The sequence below is a fragment of the Lepus europaeus genome, chromosome 10 (assembly GCF_033115175.1).
Source record: "Lepus europaeus isolate LE1 chromosome 10, mLepTim1.pri, whole genome shotgun sequence".
Classification (NCBI taxonomy): domain Eukaryota; kingdom Metazoa; phylum Chordata; class Mammalia; order Lagomorpha; family Leporidae; genus Lepus; species Lepus europaeus.
Window position 1 is genome coordinate 77,638,255 of NC_084836.1, and position 16,926 is coordinate 77,655,180.

Genomic DNA, 16,926 nt, shown 5'->3' on the forward strand with positions numbered 1-16,926 from the left:
GCTCAGCCCAGGCCCCGCATCCGCCAGGCTCCAAGGCCGGAGGACCAGGCCGCGCTTGTGCACTGCAGCCCGCCTCGCCTGCTAGACCCTGGAGCTGCCAATGGCCTCCGCGGCCTGCCAGTGCCTGCCAGGCTCCTCGCCTCACCGCACGCGCACACCAAGGGCCATTCTCCCTGCACCCAGGAGGACTGGAGCAGCCATTTTCAAATGCGGCCAAACTGCGAAGGGCAGCATCACTCTCTACTCTAACCACACAAGCACACAGAGGAATATACTACACATGCAAACACAACACAGGCACCCCACACACATCACATACACCCATGCACAGACAACACACAGACACCATACATACACCCTCCCCACAGACTCAGAGACATCACACATACACATGTGCACACATGCACTTACACACTACACTGACACACACACAAACATGAACACATGCACATATGCGTACCCTCCCACACACACAGACACCACACAGACTCACTTGCACACACAGGCACACATGCACACAACCCACACAGACTCACAGACATCACACATACCCACATGCACACAGTGATGCACAGACACAGACACACACAGATGCACACACACATACCACAACATACACACTCTTGGAAAGCCTACATGTGTTCATTGATTGTACTGAATCAACTTAATAAACTACCGTTCTGAATAGGGCCCATCTTTAATTAGCGTAGAGTCACTAGCTTCTTCATTGGGCAATAATATTATAGCTTTTACTTTGGTTGGGTTGAGTCGTCCATGGTTAGGTACTTATACTGGTAGCTATCAGATTGACAGCTTGTTCCTGGGAAGTCGCAGCTTTATTTGTCACATCATTGTGATACACGACTTGGAATCATCTTGGGGAACACTCAGAGCAATTTGATCTGTGAAACAGTTTCTGAAGCATCCTTCATCCGTGTCATGGAAGATTAATTCTCTGTGCAGGAGGAGGTCAGCCGCCAAGACAAGGCACCGCCTGTAGCAGCTTCACCTGCCTGCAGGAGGAGGGCAGATTGCACAGTGCTGTTTTTCCTGAAACCAGATCTACAATCGCCCCCCTGGAGCAGTGAGGCATGCTTAGCTGCTGGTGTGGCTTCCAAGAAATCCAGGATCTGGGGAGAGATTTGCCCCAGGCTAAAGAGATCTCTCTCACCCTCCCCAGGAGGCACTGTTGCCCACTCCAGTCCTTTCAGAAAATTATATTCCATGAGTTTCGGCTCCCTCTAAATCTTCCACCAAACCAGTAGAGTGCTTTCATTCTTACTAAGGAAAATATAAATGAGAAAATATAAAAATGAGAGCTATTATGCACTGAATGTGTCAACCATTTAACAGTGAAATGTACAAAAGAGTTCCGGGTGATTATCCTAGTGCTGCCACCACACTGTGACTGGATTTTGGTGTGATAGGTCAGCTGTTCCCAAAAGTCTATTCAGTAGCTGCCAAGAAATGGGCAGGGTGCTACTACTTCAGGGACTGGCTTCTATTCTTGGAAACTTCATCATCTGAAAATTATTGCTAGAATTCTTGGTAAAAATGTCAGTATGCCTAGACATTTCTTAGAAAAGAATATAAATTTAAGGTAGAAATGCTTGGTGTTCTAGGAAAATTCCAACTATCAATAACTTTCAATTTTTAAATTTTATGCCAACAAACTCTCTTCATTTAATGATGTATTTCTGTGTCCTTAGGTTTTAAGGTTTCCTTTATATAGGAAATACACACACACACACACACACATATTGGCAGATGAAGAGGATCCTTATTTAATCCAATAAAAAAGAGTAGGCTATATAAAATCTACCTACAATGTGGTCATTTAGCCCCCGTTCCACTATAGTACCAGACAGCGATGCCTACTCTCATCATTGCTATTCAATATAGTACTGAAAATTTTAGCCAGGGACGTTAGGCAAGAAATAGAAATCAAAAGGATGCAAATTTGGAAGGAAGTAGTCAAACTATCCCACTTCGCAGACAATACAATCCTTTTTTTAGAGAATTCCAAGAACTCCACTAAGAGACTATTGGAACTCATAGGAGAGTTTGGTAAAATAGCAGGATATAAAATCAACACACAAAAAATCAACAGCCTTTGTATACACAGAGAATGCCATGGCTGAGAAAGAACTTCTAAAATCAATAGCATTCAGAACAGCTACAAAAATATTAACTATCTTGGAATAAATTTAACCAAGGTGGTCAAAGATCTCTACGACGAGAATTACACAACTCTAAAGAAAGAAATAGAAGAAGATATAACAAATGGAAAAAAAAATCATATTCATGGATTGGAAGAATCAATATTGTCCAAATGTCCACTCTTCCAAAAGCAAATTAGAGATTAAATGTGATACCAAATAAATACCAAAGACATTCTTCTCAGACGTGGTAAAAATGATGCTGAAATTCATATGCAGGCAGAAGAGACCTCGAATAGCTAAAGCAATCTTATACAACAAAAACAGACCTGTAGGCATCAATACCAGATTTCAAGACATACTGCAGGGCAGTTAAAATCAAAACAGTCTGGTGCGAGTACAAAAACATATGGACAGACCAATGAAACAGAATAGAAACACCAGAAATCAATCCAAACATCTACAACCAACTTATTTTTGATCAAGGAGCTAAATCCAATTCCTCGAGCAAGGATAACGTATTCAAAAATGGTGCTGAGGAAAATAGATCACCACAAGCAGAAGTATGAAGCAAGACCCCTACCTTACACCATACACATTCAACATGGGTTAAACATCTAAATCTAAGATCTGCCACCAACAAAGTATTAGAGAACATTGGAGAAACCCTGCAAGATACTGGCACAGGCAAAGACATCTTGGCAAAGACCCCAGAGGCACAGGCAGCCAAAGGCAAAATTAACAACTGGGATGACATCAAATTGAGAAGTTTCTGTACCAACAGAATGGGAGAAAAAATTATGCAACTAATAAAGAATTAATCACCAGGATCTACAAAGCATTCAAGAAACTCCACCACAACAAAACAAACAACCCACTTAAGAGATGGGCCAAGGACCTAAACAGACATTTTTCAAAAGAAGAAATCCAGACATCCAATAGACACATGAAAGAATGTTCAGGATCACTAGCCATCAGAGAAATGCAAATCAAAACTACAATGGAGGTTTCACCTCACCCCGGTTAGAATGGCTTACATACAGAAAGCAACTAACAATAGATGCTGGCGAGAATGTGGGGAAAAAAGGCACAGAAATCCACTGTTGGTGAGAATGCAAACTGGTGAAGCCACTATGGAAGACAGTTTGGAGGTACCTCAGAAATCTGAATGTAGCCCTACCACAGGACCCAGCCATCCCACTCTTCACAATTTACCCAAGGGAAGTTAAATTGGCAAATACAAGAGCTATCTGTACCTCCATGTTTATTGCAGTTCAATTCACAAGAGCTAAGGCATGGAGTCAACCTAAATGCCCATCAACAGAAGACTGCATGAAGAAATTATGGGATATGTACTCTATGGAATACTACACAGCAGTTATAAAAATGAAATCTGGTCATTTGCAACAAAATGGAGGAATCTGGAAAACATCATGCTTGAGTGAAATAAGCCAGTCCCAAAGGGACAAATATCATATGTTCTCTGTGATCTGTAACTACTAACTGAGCAACTAAAAGGAAACCTGTAGAAGTGAAACTGACACTACGAGAAGCAATGACTTGAACAGCCTTTGTACTGACTGTCAAGGAACAGCTTACCATTTTACTCTTTTTAGTAGTTTATTTTTCTACTTAATACAATTTGTTGAAGTCTTTATTTAACACAGAATTATACTTAGGTGTTTAAATTTAACTGAAAATTGATCTCTATTAAAAATAAGGGTTCAAATAAGAGAGGAAGGAGATGTACAATTTGGCACACGTTCCCTAGGACTTACCCCTAAGGGTCAAGCTAAAAATGTGCCATAGGACTCCAAATCCCATTAAGTTGGCAGGCCCCATTGCCATCTTCTTAGTTAAAGTGATCAGTTTAAGTTCATAACTGATCATAAAGATTCGATTAAGTGTCAGAGAGATCACATAAATAAGACCAAGTGTCTGCTAATAATAACTGATAGAATTTAAAAGGAGAGAATGATCCAACATGGGAAGCAGGATACACAGCAGACTCAGAATGAGAAATGTCCTAAACAGCACTCTGGCCTCAGAATCAGCCCTTAAGGCATTTGGAGCTGGTAAAAAGCCCATGAGAGTTTCTCAGGCATTGAAAGCCAAAACACTCTGGCAAAAAATGACCTACATGAAAGATCTCTGTGAGTGAGAACCCAGTGGAAAGAATGGGCCATCAAAGAAGGAGGTACCTTTCTCTGAAGGGAGGAGAGAACTCCCACTTTGATCATGGCCTTGTCAAAATATTGTAGGAGTTTGTGGACTTAAGAGGCTTCCATAGCCTTGGCATTTCATGACAAGAGCCTCAGGTGATCAGTGACATCATAAATAAGAGTGTCAATTGTTAAATCAGCAACAGGAGTCACTATGCACTTATTCCCCATGTAGGACCTCTGTCCTTAATGTGTTGTACTATGAGAATTAATGGTAAAACTAGTCTTCAAACAGTACTTTATACTTTATTGTCTATGTGGGTGCAAACTGTTGAAGTCTTTACTAGTATAGAGTTGATCTTCTGTGTATAAAGATAATTAAAAATGAATCTTAATGAGGAATGGGATGGGAGAGAGAGTAGGAGGTGAGATGTTTAGGGGTGAGAGGGCGGGTATGGGGGAAAGAACCACTATATTCCAAAAGTTGTACTTTGGAAATTTATATTTATTAAATAAATCTTTCTATAAAAAACTGCATCTCAAAGTGTCAATTTCACTCCTGTACATTACCTTTAAGGTATTCTATTAGTTGCTACAGATCAGGGAGATCATTTAGTATCTGTCTTTTTTGGGACTGGCTCATTTCACTAACTATAATGGTTTCCAGTTGCATCCATTTTGTTGCAAAAGACAGGATTTCATTTTGTATTACTGATTGGCGGTATTCCATATTGTATATATCATAATTCCTTTATCTAATCTAGTTTTAACTTTGATAAGTAGATGGTTTGTTTCCATGATGAACAGCTGAATCTATTTGGATTGCCAGGCTTACATCATGTGTCTGCTGTTCAACAATCACGTGTGTTTTGCGTTGGATATGTGATCACCTATCTTGACAGAATATTTCAGTCTCCCTTGGTAAGCATGCTTCATAATCTTAGTGCTTTTAAATATTGATTCTATTTGAATTTATTTCTTAAATAATATTTATGAGAAGTAGAAAATACAGAAACATCAATATTTCTTAATCATAATTTTTCCAGAAAGCATATTTATATAAGTAACAACAGAAAACTTCCCTGATCTGGCAATAGAAGCCAGTACTCTCTGAAGTACAGAGGTGTCAACCAAATTCTACACAAAAATAAAAGAGCAGAAGAGATAAGAAGCTCATTACATGCAAAGGAGTATTGATATGACTATATAAAAATATGAAGGCCAGGAGGCAGTGCAATATGTTCAAAGTGCTGAAGGAAAAACCTGGCAACCAAGGAAAAGCTTTCTTTCATAAGTCAGGGACAGATTAATCTGCTTCCATCACTGTCACAAAACACCTGAGGCTGGCTACCCCATAAGGTAAACAGGGTTATGTAACTCAACACTTTGGAGGCTCAGAGTTCAAGATCTGACCCCTACAGAGGTTCCCATTGGACACTCACATCATGGGAGGAACATATGCAAGAGGGAGTGGTCACATGGTGAGAAGGGGAGCCAGAGCAAGGGCAGCCTCTCTCATGAACTATCTGGACTCCATGGAAACTCTGAATCTCTTCTGAGGGCAGCACTCCCAATAACTTAATTATCTGGCGTCAGGCCCCAATTCTTCAGAGTCACAACCCTCCTCCAATTTTGCCACATCGAGAATCATGCCTCCAACACATGGGCCCTTGGGGTACACACGAAACCATAACCAAACCAAAGCAAAGGGGAAATTTTAAAATTTCCCAGGCAACCTAAATCGAAAGGAGTCCATTGCCACTAGACCTGTCTTTCAAGGACTGCTGATGGGAGTTCTTTAAGCTGAAATAAAAGACTGTTAGTTAATAACATGAAATATATGGCAGCCCAGAACTCGATGGTACAGTAAAACAGAATATTCTAAGACTGAAATGATGATGTATACAACTTTATCCCTTAAACAAAAGTTAAGAGACAAAACTATGAATAACAACTATAGCTACAATAAATCGTAAGGGACACACATTACAAAATGATATAAATTCTAACATCAAATACATAAAAATGGGAGGTGGAATAAAAGTGTACAATTATTCGATGCAATCAATTTATTATCAGTTTTAAACAGGTTTTATATGTACAAGATGCTCTGTGTCAGCCTCAGGTAAACATGAAGCAAAAATCTTTAGTAAAAGTATAAAACACAGGTAGAAAGGATTCAAAGCACACAAATACAGAAGGCCATCAAACCACAAGGGAAGAAGACAGCAAGGGTGAAGAAAGAAATACTGTCTATAAAACAAGAAAATGACCAACAAAATGTAAGTAGTGAGTCCTTGCCCATCAATAACTACCTGAGTATACCTGGAATAAAGTCGCCAACAGAAAGACCCAAAGTGCATGAGTAGGTTTTCCCTGCACTTCTATCAATCGACAGATGAATAGGCAAAAATCAAAAGAAACAACAGAGCAAACCTATACCATTGGCCAAATGGATCCAATTGATCTAGCAAAAGAGAGCTCACTCTCTCTCCCTCTTTCTGTCTTTCCTGATCTGTTTCTCCATCTCTCTGTTCCTCACTCTCTTCTCTCTCTCTCTCTCTCTCCCTCTTTCATCTCACAAACATAAAAAATAATATAATGGTCACATTCCTGTGCATTATGTCTACACATGTAACTGTTCATGAATGTTTTAGCATCTGTGTTTGCCCAATATTGCAAACAACCAAGTTGTTCTTAAATATATAAATGGAAAAACAAAAAGATGTGATATATCTACACAGTAAAATGTTTTTTTTTTTCAAAATAAAAAGGAACAAACTAATATGCCACATAATGGCATAGATAGAGTTAAATGGATATTAAGTGCAACAAAAGCCTATTTTGAATATATATTATATCTTATCTAATTATATGTTATTCTGCAAAAGGCAGTAGAAAGTTCAGTGGTTTCCAGAAGTTTAGGGGAGTAGAAGGAGGGCTGAATGGATGAAGCACAGGGGAAGTTTTTGGGCAGTGTACTTTTGTGCCTAATCCTAAATTTGTGGAGACATAACATTATGCATTTGTCAAAACCCACTGAATGTTAGAGCAAAGCAAGTCAATGCTAATATATGTAAATAAAGTGATTATTTAGGCGGTTTGTGGAATGCCACTATGAAAGGCAACAGGTGAAAAAACACTGTAACCATATTACAAATGCATGAAATGACTTCATTGAGAAGGATGGGGAAAAGACGTCAACACAAGTAATTCTGGAAAGGACTGAAGTCTGTGACAGTCCAGGCAAAGGAAGCTGCCAAACACCTTGCTCTAGTTAATAATGTTTTCTAGGATGATGCGGGTTCTATATTCTCTTTTTCTTTAAATTCGACAGGCTTATTGCACCTAATGCCACAGAGAAATGAATCAGAATATGACATGGAGAAGTTTTCAGTTTCCCGTACATCGACATTCAACTGATCAGAAGTATACAGTCCCATCCATTTCTGTCCTTGGGACTTGAATAATAACAAATCCCCAAATTTTCTACATTTTAAAACACCACTTAAATTTAAGCATATTGCAAATCTGTCTTCGATGATTTACAGTTGACCAAACTTTGACATTTAAAAATTAACATTTGGAGGTGGGTAGCTGTTTGATTTATGAAAAAAAATTATATTAAAATATTCTCTCTCAAAAGCTCAATTTTAAAAAAATGGGTCATATTAAGCAAGAGAAGCTAAATACCTTTTCAATTTAATGGTGAAGCATGCATGCACAAAATATTCCCCAAAGTACAACTTAGTGAATAAACAGATATTTACAAAAAATTGGGGCTTACTTTTTATTTATTTTTTTTTTAATTTACAACCAACTCAAGTTAAGAACCTAAAAAGCTACAGACTGAATTGTTATAAAATATCAGGATCTAATTTTAAGAGCCCAAGCAATGGTTTAATATCATTTAAAATCATAGGGATTTTTCCTCCCTCCAAAGAATAATTTTGAAAAATATGGTTAAGTTTAAAAAGTTGCAGTGTATTAACAGCTATTCCATGGGAAGTGAGATTACAGTTACTGTCATTAAAAAACAGCACACTTCAGAAAAATGCATTGAAGCCTGTACAAAAAGCTATTTAACACTGATACAAAATAAAATACTTTAGAATTATGCACACATATGGAAGCTACATTTTAAACTTTACATTGTCATGTTTAAAATGTACACATTTACCTTACAGTTATTTCACTTATCAATTTATTAAAAATACAACTGCAACATGCTAGAAAGCAGTCCATCACAGGGACGTGGGCACACATCTGCAGCCCCCGGGAGGCCGGAGTCCTGTGCACAGCCAGGTTTGGAACAGGCTCTACCACGGTCCTTGCCTGTCTTCCAAATACAAGCCCAGGGTTGTTCCGGTGCTCTCCTTCCAGTTGCCACTGCAACATCAGGAGGGGAGATTGGTTCTGAGTCCTCCGTCCTCCGCAAAGCCCCAGCCTGCATGCTCTACTGCTCTCCAACAACAGCCAGTCTGAGCACAGCGGGCACTGTCCCCAGGGCCAGGTCTGGAGGAGCATCTGGAAACCTGCTGGTCCCGAGCCCCCAGGGGACTCCCGGCTGCCTTGGGTGCTGTCCACAGGCCCTCAGCCGCTCCTCCATTTTTTGATGTGGCTTTCAAAGCCAGACTCTGGTGACACGGAGCGTCCAATGTGGAAAGTGACCTTCTCCCAGGAGGCTTCTGCCAGGAATGTCGGTCAGGGCAAGGCCTGGCTACTGACTGGTCTGGCCCTTTCTCAGGCAGCTCCCCACAGGCCTTCTCGTGGGCAGCTGGTGGGCCGCTCTCATGCCTTGTTCTGGAACCTCACAGCCAGACAGGAGTAAGGAGTCACCCCATGGAGCCTGTTTCTTACTTTCTTCAGCTCTGCAAAACGCACCCTGAGGCTTCCAGGCACTGTCTACTGCCGGCTCTGGGGGCCCCACGCCACAGGCCTTGAACTCTACTCCGGCCTCTTGCTTGTTTCTGTCAGGTCTGGGACCAGGACTCTCCAAACATGCCCTCTATGGTCTCCGCTAACCCTGAAGGCCGGGGTTCCTTCTCTCTGCCATGGCTGGGAGCACCAGAGCAGGCTCATTTCTCACAGGGACCACCATGGACTTCCACTCCTCCACTTCTGCCTTCTCCAGGGCGGTGATGATCTGGTTCTCATTTATAACCCGGTCAGTCTCGCTGTGAGCCCTACTCCAGGTCAGCTTGCTCTCTCGTAGCTCAGAGCACCGCAGAACGTAGGTCAGGAAGTACGGGATGCACTGCACCCAATCCTTCTGCTCCCCCCCAACCTCCCAATGTGCATGTCAGCCTCACTGGTGAGCCCATGGCTCCTTTAAGGTCACCCAACTGCAACCAAGAGGACTGTAGGGATGTGTTTTGCCAGCATGTTCACCGACTGAGAAGTATGTTTCTCAGAGAAGGCGTTCATGGGAGGGTGGCCAACGGGCATGACAGTCGGGACCCAGGTCAGTTGGGAGGTTGACCCTGCAGTCAGTAAGGCAGAAAAAACCTGGTTCCTGTGCTCTGTTCTATCAGCAGTGTAAACTCCTTGAGAAAGCACTGGCAGAGCTGGGTTTTCCCCAAAGTGCTAGACATCATGGTAAGCCACACAGGTTCAGCTACCCCTGGAACAAAACGTATGTTTGAGATAGTCCCACCTAATGCCCCCAGAGCTTGGACCCACAGAGCAGACTCTGCTATTTCCCTCCAGCAGATCATGGCCTTTCCAACTGCACTCTTGAGCCTGCTCATGAGAGTCAAACAGGGGAAATGAGAGAAAAAGAAGTCCTGGAAGTTCCTTTGTGCTTCGTCTCTCTCACACAGGGAAACAGTGATGCTCATGGCAACTTCCTTCCTCCTAACCATGGCCAGGCTAGAACTGCAGGTTTCTTCAGCCAAGCTGCATGTCTCAGCAGTTGACCTCCTGGGACTGATGCCGTTACCAGCATTTCGTCTGACTTCAGAGCCAGAGGCATTGTAGCTGCTGGAGGATGACGTAAAGGAGCCCAGGGTCAAAGGCTGCCCAGGGAGGCTGGTGGAGCAATATCCCCGTCCCTGTCTCCATTCTGCCCTGGGCCCCATGCATCAACAGGTGTGCAGGGAGCTTTAGCAAAAGCAGCGCTCCCAGTGAGCCAAGTGGATCCTCCGTCAGCTCCCCCTGCAGCAGAACTAGGTCACCAGCATTGCGCCCAGGACCCACACGGTTCTGATGTGTGTTCAGTTTTCCCGAGTTAGGCTCTTGGTGCATGTGGTCCAGGCTGCCTTGGCGTCATCTGCACTTCCTCGGAAGCTGCCCATTCTAGCAGAGCAGACGGCACTGAGCATCCATTGTGGAGGAGAACGCACTCAGTGCATCCTTCAGGAGGGTCCTTTGGAACTCACTGCCACAGCGCCAAACTTCATTTCCCCCAGCACGCTGACACCAGAAGCTGGTCTTGTGTACGGTCCTTTGGGCTTCCCCCGGCATGTGTAAAGACCCCGGAGGAGCCATGGGAAGAGCTGCTGCTGCCGCTGCTGCTGAGGCTGCCACTTCCCTGACAGCACCTGGCTGACACCTTCACTGGGACAGCCTCTGTTTGCTGAGCTGTGGCCTCTTCAACCTCTGAGCAGCTTTAGAACTGCACAAGGCACGTCTGCCCCTTCTTTCACAGTCCCAGTAAACCAGCAGGCGAGTTTCATTCAGGTCAGACTTCGGCCATGACCAGGAGTGCCCGGGCTGCCAGGACCTGGTCACATGAAGGAGCCAGCCCGCCACCACCTGGCACACTTACAGTTCCCGGATCATATATTCTCATATTGCACTATGTGTACTCTGGCATTAAATAGTTAATTAAATGGACTGAAGGAGTAACATACAGATTTCTCACCACTGAAACGGGATTTTACAGATCAGTTGGGGGAAGGGGAAGCTGTAGTTCCATGTCTGATGTTTAGAGCTCAAGCTCAAGACATCAGTGTGAACTCATGTTTAATTTGTTTCACATAGATCCAGATGTTACATAGAGATGTGTACAGGTGTGAACACAGGCCTGGGATTGTACGTACATGTGTATTTCTTGGCTTTGTCAGCTCAAAGTGCCCAGAAGTAACACACCTTCCGCAGCACGCAGCACACCAATCACTTGACCTTGCCTTCTAACGTTAGTTATTCAATTATGAAGCTCCTTTGGGAAATGAATGATTCTAAGATTGGCACATGGAATATACAAGGTAAGCATGAAGCATGTGTAGTTCCAAAAGTAAAGGAGTGGTGAGAAGAAAAACCTTCCCTAGAGTGACAGTATTGTCAAAGGGAAAGGAGACAACGGAGGGAGCTTCCAGGTTACAGCTAAAACAATGTGAACAATGAAACAACTACATTACATTATAGTCCAGATTTGAAAAACATTTCCTAAGTCTCTACTCATATAAGTAATAAATGACTAAATTCATCAATGGGGGACAATTGAGTCTATGGACACAATGGAATATCACTCAGCCACAGAGAAGAATGAAATCCTGACATTTGCAGCAACACACGTGACACTGAAGATAATCTTATTAAGTTAAATGACCCAGACAGCAACAGTAGGGCCAGAAGAGGTGGCAGAAGAGATAGCCAAGGCTGTGGGAGTGTGACGGGCTACAGCAGGCTCCCCCAGGGTCTGTGACCCAGACACCGCATGGCCACCTTCAGGCAGGAAGCTGTGGAGGAACTATGATATGGGGAGGAGCTGGGCAGCAGCCAAGTGGCCATCGGTGGAAGTGCCGGAGGAGGGCCCAGGAGGGATTCCATGGCCAGGTTCATCAGGAAGCAGTGCTTGTTGTCCAGCCAGCGCAGGGTCAGCTGGGGGATATGGAGTGGGGCATCTAGCACTAAGCATCACCATGCTGCCCGAAGGCTTCCAGCACAGGACATGCATGGTGCGCATCCCCAGCTCTGCGACTTCCTGGCCTAGAAGGAGGCGCTGACCTGATGGGGGACGAGGCCACACAGTTCCGCAAGTGGATCCTGGGCAGTGTGCACCACCTCCACTCACTGGATCGCACACTCAGACCTCAAGCCACTCGGACATCATGCGCTGGACAAGTGCCCTCCCAGCCCTGGATCAAGCTCCTTGGCTTCCACATGGAACAGGATGGAGGCGAGAGCATTGGCCAGGACCTGTGGCGGCTTCGCCAGGATCTTCCCAAGACGAGGCACTGCAGAGCCAGGCCCAGGAGGAGGCCAAGGGCGCCCTGCTTGGGGCCAGCAGGCTCAAGTACCGCTTCAGCTGCCTGGAGAACTGCTAGGAGGCCCTCGCCAGCAGGTGGCCTTGGAGATGAACTTCCTGCATGATTTAGAGCATGCCCTGTAGCAGGAGAAGCTGCAGGCGGGGGAGTGCGGCCTGAGCTAGGACCTGCCCAGCCCGTAGGCTCCTGCTCCTTTGCCGCTGGCCTTGGCAACCCTAGGAGAAGTTCACAGCGCCCAGAATGCGGGGGCAGGAGCCGCACCTCCTCCACCCCTCTTTACCTGGCCCTCCTGCCCAAACTCTGCCCCTCTGTGATTCAGGGAGGGCTGGGCATCCTCGGAGCAGAAGTGGCCACTGCTGGGCTGAGCAAGGTGCACGGAGGTCGGGTGGGCTGGGGGTTGGTGACTTGGGGATCTTGTGAACAGCCGGTCCCCCTGTCCCTGGGAGCCCCTAGGGCACCAGCACGGGAGCTGCGGGGGGGAGGGGGGAAGGGAGCATCCCCTGCCAGGCCCAGAGCCTCCTGGCCTGGGATGAGGGACAGTTGCCACCCATCCTGCGCCATGGTCACTGCCCCTCCCTGTCTCTAATGACATCTGCAGTGCTGCTCCTGAGTCTGTCCGTGCTTGGTACCGAGTGGACGCGTCTCCGCAGGGCTCCCCAGCAGAGGCCCGTGTGCCCCATCACTGGGAGGAAGTGGGGTCCCAGGGGCCTGGGTCCCCCAGCTGGCACCGCAGCAGCCTGGCAGGATACCAAAGCGCCATGTAGTACCACCTGCCACTGCCAGTTTGCCAACCTTCTGCCTGAGTGCAGGTCCAAATGGGCAGGTGGCTAGAACCGCTGGGCGGTGTGCACTGACCAGGCTGGGGGCCTCTATCACGTGCCCCCCAAGAGCTCCATCGGGCCTGCGTGCATGTGCACGCCATGCTCCTGTCAAGCTCAGAGAAATAAAACACAACTCTGCCAGTGGGGTGACTGTCATTCCTTACAATGTAGTATGTAGTGTATAAAGAATTGGAGGAGAGGTGATGGTAGGTTCTAATCAGAAAAAGGGGGGGGGCAGAAAAGGAGAGTTGCCTGGTTTGATCATTTTACACCGCACATAATTAAAATATGGCGCTGTGTAACATAAATATGTATCAACACTAATGCTAACCAAACTTTCCATGAATAACATTATAAATAAGGAAACATGCTAACAACATGGGAGCACAATGCTACCCTATGAGAGCTAGAGAGCAAAATGAGCACCACATTCACATTCAGGAACCTGGAGTCAGACCTCAGCATTACAACTGATTCAGAACCAGTGAAACCATCCAGACCATAGTAATACCAAAATTGCTCCACAGAGACCCTGTCACATGCCAGGGAGAGCTTCCACGTGACAGAAAACTGCTAAAATAAATAGTACATTATCAACTCAAGACATGTGAGACACTATACTTCCAGGAAGGAAGCCAGAGGATGGGAAACAGGAGAAGTACTGTTAGTGAACTGGAAAAACTAAGACAATATCAAGAGTTCTTTCATTATAGTCAATCAACAAAGAGAAGACCTAAAAAGCAGAATTGTGTTGGGAGAAAAGAAATTCAGAATCTCACAAAACAGAATTTCTAAGAGTAAAAATTGCTGAGTGATAACATCCAAGCAATGAAAAAAAAGGTGAAATCATGACACTCAGTGCAAATCTGAAGATAATTTTGGGACATTTCAAAGTTTATGGAAAATGGAATTAAAAGAGATTTATTTTGGTGCCAAAAGTATTGAAATCCTCACATATAGGGGTTTTTTGAAAGTTCATAGAATGCGAATTATAAAAATCATGTAGTAGGTAAATTATGATTTGAGTGGAATGTGTAAACATAGTCTTAGCCAATATAATGGCTTTTCGTAAATTTTCACAAATTAGACTCCCTAACCAAGGCTAATTAGTTTTACTATCACTTTAACGGAAGGAATAGTTACATGCAACATTTCTGAAAGAAAAAGCAAAATGATCTCTATGTCTCCCTGGCAAAGGAGAAATCATATTTACAATTACCATGGAACTCATGTATCAGATTTAGAGGAGATTCTTCAGCATACCCTCTCGAGCTATTTTTCATTGTCCTAATACAGAGTTCAGAAGAGTCCTGGTAGGTATTTCTCCTTGGAAGCCTCACCTCCCACATCATGGAAGTACAGGTTTGCACATATACATAACATGTTGATGGAAAATAAGATATGGTAAAGTAGATTTCTAAATTTTGGTTCTAAATCTCCTTGTCAATACCAGTAGATAAGTGTGCAGGCAGCACTTCTTCTCAGAGAGATGCACACAGCAAAAACTGTATCCAGCGGTTTTGGAGTTAGTTGCAGGAAAACAAATGCGCTGATCACAGTTAAGAGAATCAATCAGGATGTTAAGCTGCCAACATCTAAATGGATGATGGATCCTTGGCGGACGTCTTCCAGAACAGAGGTCTATTGTCCAGGCCACTGGTGCCACAGGTCCTGGCAGAGAAGTTCTCCATTTGGGGCTTCCTCGCTTGTCCCAAGCTGCTCACCAGAGAGCTGGCACTGCTTCCCGAAGCCTCAGTGCACCCGCATGATGGAAGCCCCGCGGGTCCTCACTGGCAGGGTCAGGGCCGCTCCGCCCAAGCCCCACTCTCCTTCTCAGCCTGAGCAGCTGGGCTCGGTGTCCCCCAGGCACCTGCACACTGTGGAGTCTCAGCCACGCCACAGTCCATATTCTCCACCCAGGCTCAGGGCCCCCACAGGACGTGTGGTGTGGAAGGCAGTGTCTGCTGTGGGTCCCTCTCCAATCACATTATTATTAAAGGAGACTCTTACACCTACTAATGTAAGGGGGGTTACTAAGAAACAAGAAGGAATTTAATATTCTGTATACTGAAAATTTGCCTGAATGACTGGAACTATGTCCTCTGAACACTACCATCCCATAATTTAGGCAAGTAGAGCTTGCTGAAAGATTTCCACACTAAAGGCATATTCACAGGTTAAAGGGTAGTTTTCCATTAAAAATGTACCATTTCAGTTAACGTTTAACTATCTTCTACTGACCAGGAAAGAACAGAGTGATTTTATTTTACTCACTCTTATTTTAAAGCTAAAATATTTTGCGTATTTACTATACATTTTGTTTTGTGCTTTCCATTGAATTTCTCATTTATTCAAACATGTACCAACACAATGTCAAGTATGGAGAGCCAGGGTGCCTGGTCCAGGTGGGCTGGAGAAGTCCTCTGGGTGCCCCCAGCCTCTTCTCAACTCTCAGTATGGGCCCCTCCACCAGCCCCAAACCATGCTCCCATGCCTGCTGCCTTTGCAAACACAAGGCTCCACTTCCCTCTCCAGCTGCAAGTCACTCCCATGTCCATCACACCAGCACAGCTTAGCCTTGACCTTAGCCTCACTTGCCCTCTCGCCTCCCAGGGGCCCCTGCTGTGTGACACTCACATCCCCTGCCCACATGGGGCTCCCCCATGTCCCCTCCTTTTCCACCTGTCTAGCCACTGCTCTGTCACTCCAGGACACTATGCCATTATGCGAAGTTGGGCCAGAGAATTTGTGTTTGTGGGAGTTGTCATGAGAATGTGGCCTCAACCCACCAGTGCCAGTCTCACCCGTAGCTGTGATGACCAAAAATTCTTTAGATGATGCAGGTTTTATATGGAGTTAGGGCAACATCACTTGTGGTTAAGCACAAAGATGGCGGCTCCAGTGAAAACTCCCAACAGCGCACCCTCTGCTCACAGCACTGCTCTGCAGTCCATGTTCTCAACCATCTTCCCTGCCCCAAGAGCACTCTAGCAGAGCTTGTGGTATGTGGGAGATGCCTAATGATATTGGCTGGATGATGGACGGATAGGTTGGTGGATGCATGGGTTGTCTGATAGTGATGGACGAATAAATTGATGGATGCTTCATGGATGGATAAATGGATGGGTGGGGCAGGAATGGATTGATGATGGTTGCATGGATGCATGGATGATGGATGGATGGGTGGATGGGTGGAGCATGGATGGATGGATGGATGGATGAATGGATGGTGAACTCATGGATGCATGGATGAATGTTGGATGATGGATGGATAAATAGATGTGTGGAACATGGCTGAATGGATGATGGGTACATAGATGGATGGAGGGTAGAACATGAAAGGAAGGGTGGATAATAGATGGGTGGAACATGGATGGATGGATGAATGGGATGAGTGGAGCCCAGATAGATGGATGAATTAAAGAACAGTCCCATTTATGAGTGCTAGTCAGAGTCTTCCTGTCTAAGAAATTTCTCCCTAGCCACACAGTAAAGACCAGTGGCCACTCAGGCAAGGAGCATAAAATTTGTGGTGGGAAAGTCACCCTATGGCAATAGCTCCCTGCAGGGTACA

General features: G+C 44.8%; 2 pseudogenes; both read right to left on the reverse strand.

Moving 5' to 3' along the window:
* Positions 1-8,718: 8,718 nt before the first annotated feature.
* On the reverse strand, positions 8,719-14,635 carry LOC133768114 (folliculin-interacting protein 2-like; annotated as a pseudogene).
* Positions 14,636-14,651: 16 nt separating this feature from the next.
* On the reverse strand, positions 14,652-15,043 carry LOC133768115 (transmembrane protein 243-like; annotated as a pseudogene).
* Positions 15,044-16,926: the final 1,883 nt, after the last annotated feature.